Source organism: Microcaecilia unicolor, chromosome 4 (genome assembly GCF_901765095.1).
Source record: "Microcaecilia unicolor chromosome 4, aMicUni1.1, whole genome shotgun sequence".
Taxonomy (NCBI): Eukaryota; Metazoa; Chordata; class Amphibia; order Gymnophiona; family Siphonopidae; genus Microcaecilia; species Microcaecilia unicolor.
The window spans coordinates 83,852,843-83,876,679 of NC_044034.1; the positions used below are offsets into that span (position 1 = coordinate 83,852,843).

Genomic DNA, 23,837 nt, shown 5'->3' on the forward strand with positions numbered 1-23,837 from the left:
ATTCTGTCAGCTAAATTTGCCTGTAGAGGTTATCCCAAGAAATTGACACATCAGGCTACTAGAAGAACTTTCTATAACTCTAGGGAAGCCTTGTTAAAATGTAAATCTAAAAACCAGGATGAAAATATTCTTCCATGTTATTGACATATAATGCTACTTCTGATGCTTTATGCAAAGTTATTAAATCATATTTCTCTGTTTTACAGGTTCATAAGTGTTTTGAAAACAGCAAATTTTTGCATTCATTTCAGCGGAACAGTAATTTGGGAGATTATCTGTGTCATAATGGCATTTGGACTGAAAGGTTGATACCTGCAGTGGAGGACCGTGGCCACTGGCAAGTGGGTCGTTGTTCGATGTATCTCATTATGTTGGAGAGCTCTTCTTTTACAGATGTGAATGGAAAGAGCTGCGAGGTAAAATCAGTTACGACTTGTGAATTTCCCACCTATGTGGGTTGATTTATGTGGGACAAACTTCACAGAGCTTGAAAGTAAGACTTATAGAACACCGTTCCTATATTAAGTTGGGCAAAATGGGAGCGCCCTTGGTGGCACATTGTAGATCGCATGGACATACCTTTTTTTTAACTTTTATTTATACATTTTTAAACAATGAACAAATGGATATAGAAACAAACCATGAAGGTACCATAAAAATCTCATGAATCGCATGGACATACTTTTGAACAGTTGAAATGTATTGTAATTGAACAAGTTGAGTGTTCTACTAGAAAAGGTGATTTTGGATGCTATATACAACAGCGAGAGCAGAAATGGATTTATTATTTCAATTCTGTGGAGCCTTTTGGACTGAATGTACATATTGAATGGGCAGCATTCTTTTAGACCGCCACTGGACAGTTGTTTAGGAGGTGCTTCCAGGCTGTATGAAAGAGAGTTTGCCTGATCTCCATTTTGAAGTATGTGGAGGCCGGTTTACAGGAGATCTTCCCCTGATGCAACGATGCGAAGCAGGGTTTACCTGTTGAGTATTGATTGAGAGTCTGCAGAGGAATCCTTGGCGACTGAGCAAGATAAGACTGTTTGAATTTTGATTCTCTGCAGCCTTATGAACTATTCCTGTTTATCAGACCGCAGTCTTCACTCTATCTGTTGTTTTCAAATTTTGTGGAGCATTTTTTTGACCAGTGATGGTAGTAAGCTCTGACTCTATACATTTGTGAGGAGTGTGAGCTCTTCACTGAGGTCTTTTTTTCTCCACTTTTTGGATAATTGCTATTCACATTATATTATGTGAGGATAGATGGAGGGACTATGGACTTGTTTGGAAACTTTAAAGTGTAAATTGATGTCCCTTCGCAGACTGTCAGCTCAAGTTAAAACATAAAGCAGCTTCAGGGTAAATATCAAAATGAGTTCACAAGGTTCCTGAGCTGTCTCTGGCAACATACAAAAATACTGTGTCCTATCTTGCAGGCTATAAAGCTCACTGCGTTACTCTGAAACTGGGGGGTTAGCTGTTTTTCCTGAGCCACCCTTCTGTAACTCAGCTTCCTCAGCTATATACTATTTAAGGTGGGATGAATTTTAAAGAGGACCAAGGATCCCTCTTACATACCCCCTTCAGAGAGTTTTTGTGTGTTTCTAGGGAGCAAACTGGGGACAAAGAAAGTGTGTATTGAGGAGCTAACTGAACATGGGGAGAGAGCAAGGAAGTATGTGAAAGAGGTACAAACTGAGGGCTGGTATGAACAAGGGAGAAAGTTGGAGGCACATGCTAGTGTGGGCATGTGTGGAGAGAGAATGGTCTACTGCCTCATGGTTAGAGTTTCTAGTTGTCAGAGATTTTAATTTGGCAATACCCAGAGCCCAAAGGGAGCTCTAGCATTAACCTCTTTCAACCTCTGGCATTAGTAGCAACAACCACAAACAATACTACAGTATTGGCAACAGGAAGAAGTTGGCACTGCCTGAAATCAGAGCTCATTGAGCTTTGCTGTTTGACTAATTAAAATCCCCCAAACCAGAAGCAGTGGCCTGGAAATGGTGACTAAAAGGCACACATACATACATACATACATACATGGGGGGTGTTGAATTGTTGGCTGGACTTTGGGGTTGCTAATTGAGATATTTTTTTCAGGACAGGATGATTTAATCTTGGTTGTGCCTCACTGTATGCCTGCTCTTGTAGTTTGGGTGCCCCAATTATACCCCTAAGAAAAGCAAGAGACTACAATTTTATGCAAGTGGACCTGTTTCAGTCTGTGCTGAAAATCTGTAGCCTGTTGGCAACTCTATGAACAACAGGACAGTTCTGGGAACAGGGCCGCTGAGAGGGGGGAACAGGGGGGACAAAAGTCCCCGGGCCTCCGGGGGGGGGCCCGCCGCCGCCGCAGTCCGGCCCGCCCTCGCTCCCGGAACTGATTTTAAACGCCGTCGCTCCCGGAACTGATTTTAAAGTGTCTCCCTCACCTTCACAGCAAGCAGCGGCAGGCCACTCCTTCCTTCTGTGTCCTGCCCTCGCCTGACGTAATGTCCACGAGGGCAGGGCACGGAAAGAAGGAGAGGTCTACCGCTGCTTGCTGCGAAGGTGAAGGAGGCGCAAGGTTAGTGCACAGGGCCCGGGGGTGGAGAGAGGGCCCGGCCAGGTAGCGGGTGGAGGGGGGCCCGGGGGCGGCCTTGTCCTGGGCCCGGCCCAGTCTCTCGGCGGCCCTGTCTGGGAATTCCTCATTCAATAGATTTCTTGTTTTCTTTCCAGTGGTGTCTGAAGCTGTTAAGAAATTCCACGGAGAGACTGAAGAGTAGAGAGGTCCCAGAGCAGCTAAGTGTGCTACATCCAGAAAGAATCTTTGAATCAAGGAAACAATTACTTTTCACCTAAAACTTATGTTCTACCTTTGAAGTTCTGTATAACAACTTGGCTAATTTGGGGGTCCTTTTACTAAGGTGCGCTGAAAAATGGCTTGCGGTAGTGTAGGCGCGGGTTTTGGGTGCACACTGATCCATTTTTCAGCGTGCCTGTAAAAAAGGCATTTTTTAAAATTTTTGCCAAAAATGGGCATGCAGCAAAATCAAAATTGCCGCACATCCATTAGGGGTCTGTGACCTTACCGCCAGCCATTGATCTAGGGGTAAAGTCTCATGCAGTAACTGGGTGGTAATGACCTATGTGCGTCAAATGCCACTTGGCACGCGTCCAATAATAAAAATTATTTTTTGACTGCACGTATTGGATGCACGCCAAAAATGAAATTACCGCAAAAGTCACGTGGTAGCCAGGCAGTAACTCCATTTTGGAACACATTAGGCATGTATAGATGCTTACGCAGCTTAGTAAAAGGGCCCCTTGAGTAGTAATGATGGAATATTTCTGATACCATTTAGACCAGGGGTTCTCAACCCAGTCCTTGGGATACAGGTGGAGGGGCATAATCGAAAGGGACATCCTCGCAAAACATCCAGGCGAAGGGGTGGGGAAACCCGTATTATCGAAACAAAATGGACGTCCATCTTTTCTTTCAATAATACGGCCGGGGACGCCCAAATCCTGAAATTTAGGTCATCCTTAGAGATGGTCGTCCCTAGATGTGATCATTTCTGATTTTTGGCGATAATGGAAACCAAAGACGCCCATCTCAGAAACGACCAAATGCAAGCCTTTTGGTCATGGGAGGAGCCAGCATTCATAGTGCACTGGTCCCCCTGACATGCCAGGACACCAACCGGGCACCCTAGGGGGCACTGCAGAAATTGCTGCCAGGTACATAGCTCCCTTACCTTGTGTGCTGAGCCCCCCAAAACCCACATCCCACAACTATACACCACTACCATAGCCCTTAAGGGTGAAGGGGGGCAACTAGATGTGGTTACAGTGGGTTTCTGGTGGGTTTTGGAGGGCTCACATTTACCACCACAAATGTAACAGTTAGGGGGGGATGGGCCTGGGTCCGCCTGTCTTGAAGTGCCCTGCACCCACTAAAACTGCTCCAGGGACCTGCATACTGCTGCGATGGAGCTGAGTATGACATTTGATGCAGGCACAAGATGTTTTTTGAGGGTGGAAGGGGGTTAGTGACCACTGGGGGAGTAAGGGGAGGTCATCCCCGATTCCCTCCAGTGGTCGTCTGGTCAGTTCTGGCACCTTTTTGTGGCTTGGTCATAAGAAAAGCAGGACCAGGTAAAGTCGTCCAAGTGCTCATCAGGGACGCCCTTTTTTCCCATTATGGTCGAGGATGCCCATGTGCTAGGCACGCTCAAGTCCCGCCTTCGCTACGCCTTCGACACCCCCCCCCCCTCCTGAACTTTGGTCATCCCCGCGACGGAAAGCAGTTGGGACCGCCCAAAATCGGCTTTCGATTATGTCGATTTGGGCAACCCTGTGAGAAGGACGCCCATCTTCCAATTTGTGTTGAAAGATGGGTGTCCTTCACTTTCGAAAATAAGTCTGCTAGCCAGTCAGGTTTTCATGACATCCACAATGAATATGCATGAGACCAATTTAAATGCACTACTCCATTATATGCAAATTTATCTCATGCGTATTCATTGAGGGTATCCTGAAAACCTGACTGGTTAGGTGTATTCCGAGGCTTGGGTTGAAAATTCCTGGTTTCGATTGATGTCATAGAGGCTCAAGGAGGTAAATGATGTTGGGTTACAGGTAAGTGCTTTATGAGATTCATACCCTAAATTGGAAGGTGAATTTAGGAGTATAATACCCCTCATGGGATGCTGATATCAGAAGTCATTATGAGGTCACTAAGGATGAACCATGTAATAAAGAGTGACTGATACTTTGACTCGATTTAACCCCCCCCCCCCCCCCCCCCCCCCAGTAAGCCTGCAGGCTTGAGAGGTGCGTAGCAAGGAGAAATGAAAACAAAACATGTTCTGGATCACAAAATTCTGATCCTAGATTGAGCTCTTCTTCTTGGCACGTCAAAAATCAGCTCACCCCAGACATCACTCCTCTGATCATTATTTTTCTTTTCTTTTAGCCTATAAAACAATTAAGAGTTCATCCAGTTGTTACCGAAAACTTTAGACAATGCAAAAAGTCAATGAATCCACAGCAAATTTCAGCACAATACTACTCTAGTTACACCTTACAGAAACAGAGCTGTGATGTTAGAACATGAGGTGCAACATGAAAACACGCCTCTTACGTTTCTCCTTTGTCCAAGTAATGAATATCTTTGACCTCTTTGGGTTTTTTAGGCTGAAAGGGAAGGATGACTTTTAACTATCTATCTCTTTGATCACTCCTTCATCTCGGAATGCTATTATCTCTACACTTCAAAAGGAAAAAAAAAATGATCCTGGCTTTCAGCCAGTCTCAAGACTAAGCTGCAGGAGACCTGGCAATGTCCATCAGACCATCTGCTCCTTAGACTGCTCGCCTCACCTGCTGAATCAGAGCCAGCCAGAGCTGGTGCAAAGGGACCCGCTCATCCGTTTCACTCCTAACTGTAGCAGCAGCAGCAGCAGCGGGATAAAAGGTATGTCAGATTGAAAATAAATACATGTCAACTAGAAATTGCCCAAATGAGCGATAAACCTGCTTTTGTCTGAATAAAGTGTGCGCAGTGTGCGTTGCGCGGGTAAGTGTGCAGGAGGCAGATGCCCGTCCACCCACCCACCATAGGATGGAAGTGTCAAAAGCAACACGGCGCAGATTTCCAGGAAATCTTGAAGACTTGCTGCTTCCCAGGTCTCATCCAGACTCTCCCTCTAAATCGAGAAGTCATCGTTGTCTTTGGCCGTGAATTGAAGCCCTTTCTCCGCCGACATGCCCCTTCCTTGCCCATCTGCCTGTGGCAGGGCAGTCATGCCTTCTGCGGTGCTACAGCAGTTTTGGGGCTGGGTGTCTGCTTGTGTCTGAGCACCCGCTCCTCCCTCCTCTTCTGTCCTCTCTTTTGTAGTGAGGACGAGCAACTGAAAATATTGGCATCTAGGAGGAGCAGTCAGATCTTTGTGGGGGGGAAGAGGAGGTGGGGAGCAGCCCCGAGGCGCAGGGAGGGAACTGCAGCCACTGCACCTCTCCCTCCTCCCCTCCTGCAAGGACTCGGGTGCTCGCCTGTGGTGGGCAGCTTGCTGAAGAGTAAAGAGACTGAAAATTATCAGCTCATCCCGAGCCAAGACCTCCATCCGTCATCCTCGAGCAGTCAGCGCCCTTTCCAAGCCGCAGGTAAAAGCCCCGCACTTGCCGCGCGATTGCGAGTCTAACTGAGGATCGGGAGATTGTTTAAAAATCTAATGATCGGTCGTTTAAGTGTTGATGCAGCTGCGATGAAAAGTGGCAATATTTTTAACTTCCCCAAGACCTGAGTTCTGTGCGATTTAGGTCCTATGCTGATGCCTCCTCGACATCGGATTCCCAGTCTAGGTAATGGATTATTTTCTAGTAACATCTTCGGCTGTTTTCATCGTAGTAAACCAGAAACCGTGCTTTGCTTTCCTTGTTCTGATATTTGTTAAAATCTCTGGCACTGCACAAAAAGTGACAGGTCTTGCAACTTTAGATATATTCCAACTTGCAGATAAGATTGTGTTTGCCTCAGAGTCATTTGCTGGGGGAGAGGGGATTGCTCAATGTACACATTATAAAAATCCACCATTGTCTTATTTCTGTTTGGTACATTAGAACATGGCTTGGGAGAAAAGTGCTATAATGCACTTTAGATTAACTTCTAACATACCTTCTAGAGTTCAATTTGCATAATGAAAAAAGTAGATCATCGTTCTAATCTGTTAATCATAAAACTGGTGAAAAGCTGAAGGGTTTGGAGCTCAACTAAGCAGGTAAGATGTGCTGATTTGTATTTATAACTGTGAGAGCTTTTCAAGACTAGTTTTCAAGTGTAAACGATGCCTACAACCTTTTTTTTTTTTTTTTAGTTGCAAATTTGAGTTCTGTTTAAGCTTGTGTGAATGAATTCCTGATGTTTACTGAGAACCTATATCTCTTTAATGTTGTATATATATTTTTTTAAATTATTATTTGTTGCATTTGTACCCCACATTTTCCCACCTATCTGCAGGCTCAATGTGGCTTACATAGTACCGTCAAAGGCATGGAACACACACATGCAAAAACTGAATTAGCACACAACTAAAGCCTGTGAATCTAGCACAGATTTTCAAGGCTCTAAACCTTAGCTGGGGTCCGTTCAGATGAGCATTCTACAGTCTCTTCAGCAACCCCTGTATGATGTGAGCAAATTAGATATCTTTTTAGAAGCAATTGAATTGAGTTATGAACATTTATGAAAGATGGAGGCATGGTCCCTAGCTAAGGCTAAACCTGAACGTGGCACCATAGCTCACAAGTTTTAAACTTGTGATAGCAGAATCTTTTTTTGTGTCTGCGGTTTACTGGAAACAGGCTTTTTACCCCTTCGCTGGAGTATTAAAGCGCTGTATACATCTATTAGTGTGCTAGAAATGATAAATAGAAGAAGTAGTAATACATTTACCCCGTGGATTCTATAAAGAGTGCTCAAATTTGCACGCCCAAATTTAAGCGCAATCCTGAAATGTACAGGTAATTAAACTGGGTAATGAGCCAATTAATGCCAATAAATTTTGGGAGGTGGGGCTAGTGCTGGGTAGACTTCTACAGTCTGTGCCCTGAAAATGACATACAAATCAAGGTCAGGTATACATATAAAGTAGCACATATGAGTTTATCTTGTTGGGCAGACTGGATGTACCGTACAGGTCTTTCTCTGCCGTCATCTACTATGTTACTATGCCTAATATTGATGTTAATTGGCATAAATGTGGATTTGTGCACGCATCTGCTACACGCTATTGTAAAACGTGTGTGTCCAAATCCCATGGTGTGTAACCCCAAAGGAGGCATGGTCGTGGGCAGGGGCGTAGCTATGTGGGGCCACGGGGCATGGGCCCCCGTAGATTTAGCCCTGACCCCCTGCCGCCAACCCCTTCGAGCCCCCTCTCCCGCCGCCAACCCCTTCGACCCCCCTTTGCTGCCACCATTGGGTACCTTTGCCGACGGGGCTCCCCAACCCCCGCCAGCCGGTCCTCTTCTCCGGCGCAGCCGCATTGCTGATCTGCAAGGGCAGACTTCTGTTTCTGTGAGTCTGACGTCCTGGTCTGATGTCCTGCACGTCAGACTCACAGAAACAGAAGCCTGCCCTCGCAGATCAGCAACGCAACCGCGCCGGAGAAGAGGACTTCGGCTGGCGGGGGTTGGGGACCTCCGCCAGCAAAGGTACCCGGCAGCGGGGGAGGGTTGGCGGTGGTGGGAAGAGGGGTCAAAAGGGTTGGCACCGGGGGGGGGATCAAAGGTGGTGGTGGCGGGTCAGCGGCGCCGGAGGGGCTAAAATGTGCCCCCTCACCTCAGGCTCTGGACCCCCCTCCCACTGAAGTCTAGCTACACCCCTGGTCATGGGAGAGGGGCATTCTGGAAATTTGTGTGCAGTGTTATAGAATACTGTTGATATGCATTCAAATTGGGCACCAGGAATTACACCTGGTTTTAGCAGACGTGAGTTCTGGTACACGCCAGATGTAGAATAGCGCTGGGCACTGATTTTTCTGGTGCCCAAATTTGGGTGCCGTTTACGATTAGCTTTCGCCAGCTGACACTTCTGTTCTCAGGTTTGAGCTAGTTTAGGAGGATAAAGGGATCCTTTCCACCGAACAATGAGAGACTCCAATACAGAGAGCACATGCTCTGGCACGGCCGCTTTCCAGCCAGCCTGGTTTTCTGTTTGCTTAGAAGCATTTAGAGCAAGTTGGGAAAAAGTTCTTGGGGGCTCACTTGATCCATCACAATTTCGGGGCCCTCTTTGAATTTATTGACAGGACGGGAGAAGCTGAGAGGCTATAAAAAAGCACTCTTAGGTGCTTCCTGGCATTACACTGAAAGGCAGATTACAGTGAAGGTATTGATCTTTGTCTATTATTATGTACGCTGATGCAGTACAGCTGAACTTCGGCACCCATGGGAGGTTGTGAAGTACTGTGCTGTGCCAGCTAGAGTCAGTCATCCTTTTAGATGCAACCTAAATTAAACCTGTAATAGTAGCCAGACCTATTATTACACAGCTGCTCCTTGAGTGATTTGACTTACTGCCATGGACTATAGGAGCTGTGCTTTGTTCCTGCCGGCAGGTTCTGAGTTTTGTGTGTACACACATATCTGCAAGCTTTATGCTCTGCACTCCCTGAGATTTGTGAGAAATCATTTAATAAAACAGGCGTGGAAATTATGCTGCAGAAATATTTTAAATGCTAACCTCAATTTGCATAATTTATTGAAGCTTGGAAGCCAAATTTTTATTTTCACAGGCTCATATTTCACTTAAGACAGCATAGTTTCATGCAGTGACACATTTGTGGGGTTTCCTTTAATTTCAGTGTTAGGATATCATAATGACTCCCACACTTGAGACCTTACCTTATTTAAAAAGGAATCTACCTATTCTGTACCTATGGGGAAAAAACCTTCATCAAATGAGGCCTTTTGTTCTTCATTCAGGTGAATCCAGTCTCTGGAATATGTTTAATGGTACAAAACTGTACATTCTTACATATACTCATTTGGAAGGCATACTGGAGCCCGAGAACTAAACAATGTTTGCCCTAGATTTCTGTGCTGTTGTCACTTTCGTCCTTGAATTACACTGCAAGTTAACATATTAACAGTTAACAATCTTTCCAACTCTTTTTGCATTAGGTCTTCTATCCTATATCCTTTATGATTTCTTCTTTTCTATATGTTTTTCTTATTCTTTTCTCATATTGTTGCATTTTGTTCCTCATGTTTTTATTCATTATTTCATGTCTAGGGCTTCTGATTGTTGGTTATAACCCTGAAGATATTGGGGGGGGGGGGGGGGGGAGTTTACACATGGCAAGATGACAGTTAGTGGTCAGCTAACATCACTGTAGAGTGGCTCCTGGCTAGAAAAAAAGCACAAAGGCAAAAACAATGGTGACAAGAGCGTTATGTGCACAGAAACCTCTCTTTCTCTCCCCTGTGCCTGCTGATCTCAGTTTTCTCATTTAAAACCAGCAGCTGCAGTGCCTTCCTTTTCTCCTTCAGACCGGGGCTGGTTGTGGTGCTTTTAACAGTCCAGCAGCAATGGACTGCAGGGGAAGAACCAGCAAGCGAAGGTGCTGTGGTTGCTGCTTTTAAATTTGAAAATTTAGATCCCAGCTGTTAAAGTGAGAAAAAAGAGGCAGTGGCCACTGACCCAGGAAATGCAGTCACTGTAGAGAAGAGACTTGCTGCTTGCCTGGGTCCCAGGTCAGGTGGCCTCACTGCAGCCTGTGACTGCTCCCTGCCTAATGGAGACAGGCTGAGGGTGCAAGGAGAAGTACAGATGAAAGACTGCAGGGGGGGGGGGGAGAGAGAGAGAGACAGAAGAAATTGAAAGGGGAAGAGAGCAGAGCGGGATTAAAACATAAACAAACTAAGCAAAGTGTCTCGGGTGTGTTAACTCAAGGCTCCTAAGGCACATTTTTGCCCTTCTAAGCAATTGTAAAAAAGAAAAGCATTAAAAAAGAGGAATGACACAGCCTAAAGAATGAGGTATGGTACAAGCCAGATGAAAAGTTAACATTGATAATTAAGACTGAGGCCCAGATGCATCAACCAAACTTTAAAAAATCAAAATCGTTAAAGCCATTACCGAATTTAAAAAAAACGACCAATGCTCCAAAAAAACAAGTCGCACAAGTTCGGTGCGGTATTGTAAAGAACGATGCACTAGTCCCCATTGGTAATCGGCTCGTAAAGCATGCGCAGAGCAGCCAAGCGTTATGCTGGCTGCTCTGCGCATGCCAGAAACGTAAAAGAAAAAAAAGAAAATACAAACACGTGGCTCCCCACTTTCCCCTGCATGTCTCCACAAACATTAAAGGATCGGGAGGAGGCAAAGGCACTCATCAGCAGTGTCCTGTATGGACGGCCTTGCCTGCCCCCCCCCCCCCCCCCCGAAGCCCCGCTGCTCCGATTGTGAAATGAAAGCTATTAAAAATGAAACCTTTGCAGTTGCTGGGCTCCCTCTCCCTTCCTGTCTCTCTCTTCTTCAGTCGGCAATGCTCCGCCTCCTGCCCTCCTCTACCTCCGTGCCCCGCCCCCCCCCCCCCCGAGTTCATCCCCGCCGCTCCCCCCCTCCACCGGACCCCCCCTCCACCATAATGGCCGGTGCAGCGCCTCTCACCTACGTTTGAAGGCGCTGCACGGGATGGATCAGCTGTTTTTGATCTCTTCTGTCTCCTCCGATGTCTCCTTCTTCTTCCTGTGCCCGCCCTCCTCTGACGGCACGGAGGTGGAGGAGGGCAGGAGGCGGAGCATTGCCGACTGAAGAAGAGAGACAGGAAGGGAGGGGGAGCCCAGCAACTGCAAAGGTTTCATTTTTAACAGCTTTTATTTCACAATTGGAGCAGCGGGGACTTTAGGGGGGGCAAGGCCGTCCATACAGGACGCTGCTGATGAGTGCCTTTGCCCCCTCCCGATCCTTTTTTAATTTAGTTTCATTTTTTATTTTAGGCACAGGGAAGCAGGGAGCCACTTTTCTTTTTAAACATGCCAGCAATTTGGTTTTTCATCATGCAGGGGGCAGCGGGGAGATGACAGCTCAGGCTTTAACGACAGGTCTGAGCTGACGTTAAATTTCTGGCGGTAAGTGAATCGTTGCTATCGTCGGTATGGTTAGTGCATTCCAAATTGTCTACATTTCAATGGTAGTTTCTCATTTGCATTCCAGTTTCGTTAGCTGCTAGCTTCCTCGGAAAATGGCCTTTGATGCATGCTAGGTTTGAAAATTTCTTCCTTAAGGGTCATTAAAAGGGTCGTTCAGGTTTAGTGCATCTGGGCCTGAGAGGCCCTTTTACTAAAGCTTAGCACATGCTAAATGCTAAGAATCCATTAGCGCATGCTCAACTTTAGTAAAAGGGTCCCTTTTCTCCTCTACCTGTGCACTGTCAGTCCGCCTGAGGAGTTGGTGAACAGTGTGTCTTAGCTGCTGCTTTCTACTCTGCTGGTTTTTCTCAGACTCATGCAGAGCTCCTTTCGTGGGAGTCTTAAAATGTATTTATATTACCATGGTGGGGGGGGGGGGGAGTCCATTGTAGTTGTTTGGCTATCAAAGGGTTAGTTCTGCCCTGGATGAGAGAAGGGGAAGAGATGGGGGGGAACAAGAGAGAGGAGGAAATTGAATTCCCCCAAAAAGTTGCCTAAAATTTAATTTTGAGATGGAAAAACACTAATCTCACCTATTTGTATGTAATACTCACCAAAATCACTTTAATTGCCTGAAAAAGAAAATAAACGACTAAGGGGTCCTTTTACTAAGTTACGGTAGAAAGTGGCCTTAGCCCGCCCTTACATGGGTTTTTTTCCTGCACACTGAGGTCATTTTTACCACAGCAGTAAAATGGCCAATTTTCCCTTTTCTGCATTAATGGCCATGCAGTAATGTCGCCATTAGCAAGCAGCCATTAAAAAAAAAAATTACCGACACCGGTAAGAGCTTCCTGCACTAATTAATGCACAGCAATGTGAATGCACTAACTAGCACTGGACTTCCCATTCTCTGCCCCCAGACATACCCACTCTATTCAACAATTTTTTTTAAAAAAATGTAGTGCATGGGTAGTGTTTGCATATTGGGAACTTACCACAGGATGCCTGAGCATGTCCCATGGTATGCACATACTAGCACTTACCACAGCTAAGTAAAAGGGCCCCTAAACTGTTAATTTCTAAACACTTAGGGTCAGAAGCCCTATTTCTGTTTTATATATAATTTTCACCATTTCATTTTTTTGTTTTCTTTCCTTTTGTTTTGTTCCTCTCCGTTACTTTACTCTGCCTTCTTATGATTGAGCTCTCTCCTTTTTTTTTTTACCATTCTTAGGTGCCCTTTTACTAAAGTTTAGCATGCGCTAATGGATTCTTAGCATCTAGAACGCGCTAAGCTCTAGTAAAAGGGCCTCTCAGTCTTAATTATTGATCTGTTAACTTTTGCTTCCTAAAGGAAAAGTCCATACACCGTTATTAAATGGACTTGGGGAAAATCCACTATTTCTGGGATAAGCAATATAAAATGTTTTGTACATTTTTGGGATCCTTCCAGTTATCTGTGACCTGGATTGGCCACTGTTGGAAACAGGATACTGGGCTCGATGGACCTTTGGTCTTTCCCAGTATGGCAATTCTTATGTACTTATGCTCTGGCTTGTACCATACCTCACTCTTTAGGCTGTGTCATTCCTCGTTTTTAATTTGATTGTGCAACTTTAGCTTATTTTATTTTTCAGTCATGAACCCCTCTCTTCTTCCGCTTATCTTTCTTACATGCCCTATCCTTTCTTCTCCTGTCCCTTCCTTTCTATCACTTATTTAATTGTTCCTTTCTGCCTGTTCACAATTTGGTGTCCTTGGTCTGTCCACTGAGCTTCAGGGAGGGCTGAGGACCTATAGCTCTCTTTCACGTGCGTTATGGACTTCATTTTACTAAGGCTTTTCTCTCATTTTGTGCTTATGGGAAAAAAGCTTAGGGGGCCTTTTATTAAACTTAGTGTGTGCTAAATGCTAAGAAGCCCATTTTATGCCTATAGGCTTCTTAGCATTTAGCGTGCACTGAGTTTTAGTATAGGGGCCTGCGCTAGCATCAGTGCGTGTTTTTGATGCACGTTGAGGCCCCCTTTTACCGCAGCGAATAAAAGGCTGTCCAATTTTGGTAAAAAGAAATGGCCATGCGGTAAGTGAACCACTTACCGTATGGCCATTTCAGTGGGGAGCCCCTACCGTCACCCATTGAGATGGCGGTAAGGGCTCCCACGCTAACCCGGGGATAACCATGTAGCATGCAGCACTGCCCGATTACCACCAGTTAAGTTCCAGCACTACAAAAATTAGAAATATTCCTGTAGTGCCAGAAATGGCGTGCGCTGAGGGTAGGAATTACCGCCGGGCTCCTGCAGTAGTGGTAGTTCCAGATTGGTATGCAGCAAGCCCACGGTAGGTTTGCCGTGCTTTATTTATTTATTTATTTGTTACATTTGTATCCCACATTTTCCCACCTTTTTGCAGGCTCAATGTGGCTTACATCATAGGAGCCAACTTTTCAAAATTAATGGGGGTGCTAAGCCCAATGGAAATAAACTTTCCCTGGCCAGATACAAGGAATTTTCTCAATATTGGGGGTGCTCAAGCACCCACAGCACCCACAGAGTCGGCTCCAATGGCTTACATAGTACCGAAAACGACGTTAACCGGGTCTGGTATGAACAAATACAAGGTGATATTGTGGTAGAATGAGGTTCATGTATGGTAGATACATTGGGGGAACTTAGAGAGGGAGAGGAAGAGTTAGGATATGTCCATTACGGTCTGTGGTTACGTTATGTCGCAGGTATCCAGGATTTTAATGTTGGGTCGGTGGGGTATGCTTTTCTGAACAATTCTGTTTTTAGTGTTTTTCGGAAATTTAGGTGGTCGAGTGTAGTTCCATATTGTTGGTATATGAGCAAAGTAAAATTGCAGCAAAAATGTAAGGAAACTAGATTACAGGAAACAAGAAAAAAAAGCAAGAAAATGTGAAAGATGGTGAAATCTACAGAGATGCGAGAAGGCTTCCATTCTACTGTATCCAGTGATAGCTGGAAAAATATAATGGAAGATGTTTGAAACTGTAGTGTCATATTCCCTTATCTAGGGCCAGTGTTTCTCAATTTTCTGTGTGTCAAGGGCAGCTAGCTACCCTCCTAAAATGATGTGGACTGGCTGCAGGGCTAACCCACAAGACTGATGAGCAGGTGGGGGGGAGAGTAGGTGGTTTCAAGCTTCAAGTTTTATTATTTTCTACCCTACCCAATCAAACAAGTATCTGAGTGGCTCACAATCTAAATAGAAAGAAAAAGAAGGAAGTCAGAAAGGAGAAAGAATGACATAAACTAAAATACCAGGAGACAAAAGGAACAGGGGAGAGAGTACAATATATGACAGGAAAGTAAGAAAGGGCATAGGGTCAAAATCTCAAGGAAGGGGAACAACGCAAACACTGCAGGCAACTCTCTAATTAGTGATCGAATGCTTCTAAATATAAGTAAGTCTTTAAATCGGTTCTAAATCGAGGAAGTGTAAAAGATGTTTTCAAGGTCACAGGGAGAAAGTTCCATCATATGGGGGCTTGTGTAGTGAAAAGAAAACGGTGCATGGTGGTCAAGGCAATATCTCGGAGAGATGGGACCACTAGAAGGACTTGTTGCAATGATCATAAAAGAAGGGGTGGTTTGTACAGCTGGAGGTGTACAGACAGAAAATAGGGCTTGCAGCTCAATTGGATTTTAAAAGCAAAAGTATTTTGTATTGAATGCGATTCAACTGTTCACCAACTCCTCAGGCAGACTGAAAGACAGTGCACAGGTAGAGGAGAAAAGAGCTCTCATTCACCCTCTCATGCTCTTCTTTTTGACAACTGCTCACTTTGAAGGGCAAAAATGTGCCTTGGGAGCTTTGAGTTAACACATCTGAGAAAGCCTCTTCTAAACATTTGGGCCTAGTTTGCTTAAGCTTTAATCCTTTGAAATTGACCAGTGAGAGGGGAGCTCCTTCATCAATCTCCTTTGCAGTGGTAATTTTCTGAAAATAAAAGGTAGCCAGTCAGAGCCAGCAGCAGCCTCCACCCTGCACTCCATCCGCAATGGGGAAAGGGAGCAAGTTCAAAGAGGTTCCAGGTTGGCGATTATGTGCAGCCTGGCAGAAAATCACTGCTTATGTGTCACCATGAAACTAAAATACAGCAGGGATAGACTTTTTCGGTGCTAAACCACTAATTTTTGGCGGCACTTAACCAGTTAGTGTTACTTAAAATGTCCAGTTAGCACCTAACACAAAAACAGCTATTTTGAGGGTAATCTGGGGGCGGAGTCAGCACTTGGTCAGTTAATACCTGACGGCGCGCAGGGCATTTTTTTTTTCTTTACATTTATTTTTCTCCCAGTTACTACTTATGGCTCCAGTACACTTTCTCTTCTTGGTACTGTCCCTTCCTAATCTGTTTCTCCATCTGAAACCACTGTACATTGCAGGAACACATTGTCCACCCTCTGTATTCATCATCTCACCATCTCTTTTTTTCTCTTCCTTCTCAGCTCTCAACCTTCAATATATCCTTCCTTCCACTCATCCCTCTCCTTCCTATCTGAGTACATCTCGCCTTCGTTGCTGTTGTCATACCTCTCCTACTCTTCTCCGTTCTCTCTTGCTCCTTCTCCTGCTCTCCACTGGGGACATTAATCCCAATCCTGGTCCTCCACATCAGCTCTCATCCTATTTGTGCAGGTCACACCGTAATATCTCCAATCTAATTTCTATTCCTCTACTCCCCCCTTCTTCTCTGCCTTTCTCTTGTGCTCTGTGGAATGCCCGCTCTGTCTGTAACAAACTTTCCTACATCCATGACCTCTTTATCTCTCGTACTCTCCATCAGCTTGCCCTAACTGAAACTTGGCTTTACCCTGAAGACTCTGCTTCAGTCGCGGCCCTATGCCATGGAGGTTATCTTTTTTCCCATACTCCTCGCCCGGTGGTGTCGGGCTACTACTTTCACCCTCTTGTAGATTTCAACCTCTTCTTTCACCTCAGTATCACTGCTTTTCTTCCTACGAAGTCCACTCCATCCGTCTACTCGCTCCTCTGCCTCTCCGAGTAGCAGTCATTTATCGACCCCCTGATATGTCCCTTTCTTCCTTCTCACTGACTTTGATACCTGGCTTTCCTTCTTTCTTGAACTTTCATCTCCTTCCCTCATTCTTGGGGATTTTAACATTCATGCTAATGATCCCGCTGACTTATGCTTCTCCAGTTTCTTGCTTTAACATCCACTTTCAATCTTCAACTGTGCTCCACTGCCCCTACTCACCAGAACGGCCACTGTCTTGATCTTATCCTCTTCTCAAACTGATCACTCTCCAGTTTCTGTGCCTCAACTCTTCCCCTCTCTGACCATCATCTGATAACTTTCACACTTAAACACCCTCCTCCCTAGTCCCATCCCATCTTAACCAACACATTTAGGAATCTTCAGGCTATTGACCCTTCTATTCTGTCCTCCAGTGTTTCAAATCTCTTCTCTACCACTATGTTATCCAAGTCTGTCAATGAAGCTGTCTTTTCCTAAAATACTATTCTCTCCTCTGCTCTGGATACTCTCGCTCCTCCCATTCCCTGTACTGTAAAACGTACCAAACCCCAGCCTTGGCTGACCTCTAGAATCCACTACCTACATTCCAGTGCCCGCTCTGCTGAACGCCTTTGGCTGAAATCCCGTGCCCATGCTGACTTCATACATTTCAAATTCTTGCTGACCTCCTTCCAGTCTGCTCTTTTACTTGCCAAACAGGACTATTACATCCAGTTGACAAATTCTCTTGGCTCAAACCCTCGATGTCTCTTTGCCACACTGAACTCTCTCCTCAAAGTGCCTTCACCTCCAACTCCCCCTTCACTTTCTTCCCAGACTCTGGCTGAGTACGTTCATGATAAGGTTCACAAGATTAAACTTGAATTCTCAACCAGGTCACCTCCACCCTTTTACTAAACTGTGGTTAAATGTATTGTCACTATGGCTTAAAGCGGGAATTTCCCAGGTGGTAGGGCATGATCCCATTAGGTCCATCCTCCTGGGGATACATGAGGTAGATAGGGTGATCCAATGGGGGGGGGGGGAGGTATGAGGGGAGCCTACATGGAGGGCCAGTAGATGAGTTTATTGTGATAAAGGAAGTGTTATCAGTATGGGGCAGGGCTTTTACAAAGGGGAAAGATGTTATGAAAGGCAACTAAGGAAGTTATGCAATACAATCTTCACAAATCTTTTAGGATACACTTACTAAAATAAAACATTTTTAAACTGAGCCAAAACTGAAAAATAAAATAAAACTCAGACAAAATGAAAAGATTGGTATGTGAGTGCTCCTTTTAAGAAACCTTAAATCCAACATTCCTCTGATTTAGACACTTGTACTTAAGGAAGACAATTAGAAATAGCCTCATCTGGCATTTACAAAAACATTTTTGGCTTCATTCCTTTCCTCTATCAGTATTTGGGGCACGCTCCACCCTCTACCCCCTCTCTGCTTGTGCATGATGTCACTGTGGATTGATACATATCCTTCTAAGCTTATGAGGAGAGGAAGTCAATATATTCTACTAAGAGGAGCAGAAACAGGGATTCCAAGCCTTGCAAACTGCAGAGACAAAAAAGTACCAAGACACAGGCAAAGCTGCAGTACTGTTTTTTTTAACTCTCAGATCCTCAATATATCCATTTCTGTGTTTCCCTGGAACAGACAGGCCAATCAGTACTTATTTTATCTTTTTTTTTTATGTGATGCCTCATGCCTGCACGTGTCTAATATCAGTCTTGAGGAACTTGCCCTACCCAAACTGTCACCTAAAATATTGATTGAAGTGCCTTTTCCTCAGGTAAAATCAGAATTATTCTAACTAAATTAAACATAACTGATTAAGTGGATTTTAGCTGCTTGTCACTTTGCACCTGTGTTCTGATTTTAAAATCATTTCAACTAGTAACAAAAGCATGATTTTTAAAAAAAAAATTCAACAGGCCTGAAATTAAAACATGGCCTCTCCGTGAGTATATCTAAATCCAGAAATAAATTAGAAGCTGACCCAGAGCATGGTTCCACAACATAGAATCCAGTGGTACATCAGGACATAGTAACATAGAAAATGACGGCAGAAAAAGACCTGCTTGGTCCATCCAGTCTGCCCAAGACAGTTCAGTTCAGTTCAAAATCTACGATCTACTCATTACTGAGTTTCAGGAACATACATAAATGGCAAGATCCTCAAACCTCAGGTCTTCACATCAACATATACTCAGAACAGGTCAGTGTTCGTGGGTCATAAGATCCAGGAGCACCCCTCTGCTCCTAGCAGCCCATTTAGCCCCTGGGATGAATCCAGTTCTTCAGGGGTGTGGCTCTTCAATCCAGTGGCATAGCCAAAATTAATTTTTTGGTAGTGCCTCAGGTTAACTTCTGTGGGTCAAAAGCAGTTCACATCTACAGTTCTCCTCTCATTGGCCTGTGCTGCTTCCACTGACTAGATAGGTTGGATTCCAAAGTGGAGAGGCCATGGCCTGCCCAGACTCACAATGTCCAGGCCCACTATGTCCCTGTTTCTATCAGGCTACCGTGGGCTGAGAAACAGGGATGCCAGGGTTCAAATCCCATTGAGTTACACGTTATCTTGGACAAGTCACTTAACCCTCCAGTGCCTGGGGTAGCAACGTCAATACTGAGACTTCAATGGACAGAGCAATATCTACAGTTCCTGACTATAACTCATCTACCACTGAAACGGCTTGAGCTAAATCCAAATCCCTCTTCATCTGTTTCAATCTGCATTTGTCAGTGTCCTCCAGTGGCTCAGGGGACAAGACACCAGCCTGCTAGGCTCCTAATCCATTCCCAAACCTGTAGGTAGCCTGTCCCTACATCATCAGAAACTAGGGGATTGCTATTCAGTGGCACTTATCTGGGTAGGATAAATGCCATTCAGCAGGACCAGCCACGGATATTCAGTGGTATAATCTGGATAATGCTGCTGAATATTACCACTGACTACCCTGGTTCTATCTGGATAGTGATGGAAGGCCTGGAGGTGGAGTCTAAGTGGAGCTGGGAGTTACCTGATTAGTAACCATAGTTACCTGATTAGTAACCAGGTAACTATGCAGATAAAGTTAGGTCAGCAAATAGGATGTCTTAACTTTATCTGGGTAGTTATCATAGGCGCCCGGTATAAGAGGCTTGGACAGGCTAAGCCTCCCCTGCTGTGCTCAGAGAGGTTTAAATTGTTGATTTACCTCCATCCTCACAGCAGCAGGAGCTGCAGTGAAAGCCCTTTAGCCTTATGTAACCAATTGTAGAAATTGGTTTATGGTTTGTTTACCTTACTGCTGGGAGAGCGGGAGGGGGGTGTCCTGGGTTGCCAGGGAGATATTTAAAGAGGATGACTTCCTGACCTGCACTGAGGACAGACTGCACTGAGGACAGATAGCAGCAGAATTGGATACTGGACCAGCATGATCAGAAAAAGTCACCAGACAACAAACATAGAAAAGATCATTTTATTTTCATTATAGTGTTTGGAATATGTCCACTTTGAGAATCAGGTGCTCAACATTAAAAGTTTATATTTATTTACTTATTTATGGCATTTTATCCCACATTAAACATGAATTAGGGTGTTTTGTGGCTCTACATGAGAATTGTGATGATATGATCCTTTGTTTCATATTGTTGACGGTCTGCATTTTCCGTATGGGTGGTATATTGGTGTATTAGGTTCTGCCCAGTGTAATGTTTATGGTACAGTAAGGTTCTGAGTGTGTTTTTGCACAAAGTTGTGCATAGTGTTTTGCAGTTGAGCGATTGTGCTTAGAATATGCTTTGAGCAACCACTGTATTCTTTGACATATGATACATATCTAATATCTAAATTTAATAAAAGGTATTAATTGTGACTTTTATTTTTATTTATTTATTTTTTCTGTGTGTTATCAATTATGGATTTAAGCTCCACCCCTGACCCCACCCTAACCCTTTAGCCTCCCCAAACAGTTGGGCCACCGACCGCCTATGGTAGTTATCCCAGTACTGGACTGAATATTGCTGATACTGAGATAAGGTTTGGATGCTGCTTTATACCCAGATATTCAATGCCAGTATCCACTGAATATCCAGACGTAAAAACCCCGTGGTGGCCAGCATTGAAAAACATGAAATACTGAAGACTGAATATGGGGGGATACATGTCTACTTTTGTAACACACATACTTTTGGCCATGTAGACAAGAGGTATTCCAGGGGCATATTGGGAGTGTGTTGGAAAATTAAGCATGTTCAAAAATGAACCCATGTAGCCAACTTGTGACTCTGGGCAAGTCACTTAACCCTCCATTGCCCCATGTAAGCCGCATTGAGCCTGCCATGAGTGGGAAAGCGCGGGGTACAAATGTAACAAAAAAAAAAAACTTACCACTAATGCACATACTTTATGCTTGTAATTAATTGTGGCACTTACCCAGGGACACATAAGAATATTTTTTCATGATTTTCTTTCCACCTTTACTTGTCCATGTATTCTTACCTCCAGGGGAAGGTTCTTTGATGAGGGAAAGGATTTTCTTTCATGCCCAAGGTCACACCCACAGTCTCTCTTATGGGTGCTTCAACTAAACTTTACTGAAGACATTTGCAAAGCAGAAATTGCTTTTTCAGATAATCTTTCTTTCCTAAGGTTTCATGCTGTTTCTGGATATTAATGCAACATACTGCTCCTTCATCTGCACTTCTCAAGGCTTTTGAGATAGTAGTTCCCTGAGTGTCTGGTAAACTAGTCCCTCTTTCCGAAACATACACTAGGGGTTTCCCCTCCATTATGAGACCCTCTTCTACACACACAGTCTCTTCACATACGAATTTTCCATACTGCACTTTTTCTCCTTTAGTCAAACTCTGGTTTGGCTCTTTCTCTCTCCCTCACTCCTCTTAGTTTTGTAGTACTAGTCCCACAGTTCACTTGTAGTAAAGTTAGGCAGAAGGGTGGGGAAAATCTTCTGACATCTCACATACATTTCACGAAGGACATAAAATTCAAAGAGCCTTCTTCATAAGGCGTAAAATAAGTAGGCCCCAGTGCTGAGCCCAAAAAAGATACTGCTTCCTATAAAATCCAATGCACAATCCATGGTGCCACTTAGGAATCTTTGGCTTTTATATAGATTACAACCACTCCAGATAGGTATACTGTAGCAAAATGGTTCATACCTGCTCCCTACACTAACAGGTGGTATGGTCCTAGTGCCAGACGTGTACTAGGCTATTGAGGATCCCAAAGTGATTCTTACACTGTGTTTGAAAATTGACCTGGTTTATGTAGGCTGAAAAGTAGTTGTATAAACTACCAGTTAGGTGCTCTACTGAAATTTATCCCTAATAAATCAGGACATAATTGTGTGAGGGTAAGCCTTTGTTCACATAGAAGTTGGTGATGCAAGATGATATGACATGTTTATGGATTTCTACATCTTCTCCGTACTGCAAACACAGGATTCAGCAAAACACAATCAAGTTGAGGCTTGTTAGTAGAAGAGGCTTTTTTTTCCCTGTCAACTCAGATTCTCTATTTTTGATATTTTGCGTCTAGAACTTATTAGCTGCTTCACAGTCCTCTTACAGGCTTTCATCCCATGAGAATGTGGAATGATGACACATGCGATAGAATCTCCATGTGAGAATTAGTTCCACATTGAGTGAAAATTATTTGGTGGTAATCTGGCCTGAGGCTTTTATATCATGTTTGATTAAGGCTATACAGCACTCCACTTTGTTCTTTACTTTGTAGTGCCTCATTAATTTTTATGTAGTCTGTTTTTTCCTCTGTATGCTCCTGAGTTATGCCTACTGTTCTGGTCCAGTACCATCGTTGTATTACTTTCTTCAGCACACTGACACAACAAATAATGTTGGAGTATGTCTTCTCCCTCTCCTTAGTAATTTTGTTTGCTACTCCATTCACAAAGGGACAAATAGGATCCTTAACCATTCTTCTGATATAAAGAGATACTTCTTGCATTATATATATATAAGGCCTTTCCTGTACCTCCTTTAAAATCCACATCCAGAGGGCTGCTAATTGAAGGAGAAGACTTTCTTCTTACCTTCAAGTTCATGTGAGACTGGGGAAGGGGGGTGGAGGAGCAGGAGAGTATTCAGTCGACTCCAGGGTCTTACATTCTCTATAGACTCTCTCTTTGCATGCAGCCAATCTTCACTCAGATAAAAGGCCCCTTTTGCCGCAGCCCGGAAAAAGGAAATTCCAGGTAGCCATTTCCTGGTGGAGCCCTTACCACCTCCTATTTAAGAGGCAGTAGGGGCTCTGGCGGTAGCCCAGCAGTAACTGGGCAGTGCGCGGCGCTACCCAATTACTGCTAGGCACAGCCCCAGTGCTAGAAAATACAGAAGTATTTTCTATCACCCTAGTTGCCACATGCCAGAAGCTGCAGCTACCACCGGGCTCCTAAGTGAGCCTGGCAGTAGGCCCAATTTGGCACGTGGCAATGCAGTGGTACAGGTACCACCACTTTGTAAAGGGGTCCCAAAATAATATAGCTGAATAATTTTACTTTTATAATCTGCATTTCCAGAGATCTCCCCCATTCAAGACAGAATGCAAGAAAAAAAAGTAATATAGCATATATCTTAAAACAAACACATCAACTAAAAACTACTAAAATTACATTTAAAATAAAATTAAAAAATACATAAAGCAAAGGGGCCATTTACTCACTCCTGTAGTTGGAACATAAGGATAGAGACGGACGGACTTCTATGATGTATGTCCCTGCAACAACAAAGAAAGGCCATGATCAAGTATACAGTATAATATCACTTTCATTGTTGATTCAATCTAGAACTGAGAATGAATGAGACTGTTGAGCAGACTGGATGGACCGTTCAGGTCTTTATCTGCCGTCACTTACTATGTTACTATCCTGCTTATAATCGAAAGAGAAAAACGCCTATATTGCGACCCAAATTAGGAGATGGGCGTCTTTCTCCCGTGGGCGCCCAAATCGGTATAATCGAAAGCCGATTTTGGGCGTTTCCAACTGCAATCTGCCGCAGAAACGGGTAAAGTTGACGGGGGTGTCGGAGGCGTGGTGAAGGCGGAACTGGGGTGTTGTTATCGGCCGAGGAGAGATGGGCGTCTTTAGCTGATAATCGGGAAAAAAAGGCATTTTTACCGTGATTTTGGGTCACTTTTTGTGGACCCTTTTTTTTCACAAACAA

The 23,837-nt window shown here is 44.2% G+C and overlaps 1 protein-coding gene across 5 annotated transcripts in view; it reads left to right on the forward strand.

The window, feature by feature from the left end:
• Positions 1-5,351: 5,351 nt before the first annotated feature.
• The window catches only part of SERTM1 (serine rich and transmembrane domain containing 1), a 78,331-nt gene continuing 59,845 nt past the window's right edge, over positions 5,352-23,837 (forward strand). For 2 of the 5 annotated variants that reach the window (XM_030199402.1, XM_030199403.1), the window contains exon 1: positions 5,822-6,153. The gene's annotated coding sequence lies outside the window, so the exon portion shown is untranslated. Of the gene's footprint in view, positions 5,465-5,821; positions 6,154-6,177; positions 6,352-23,837 lie in introns of those variants that run through there. The other 3 variants (XM_030199401.1, XM_030199399.1, XM_030199400.1) reach the window with 2 other exon arrangements.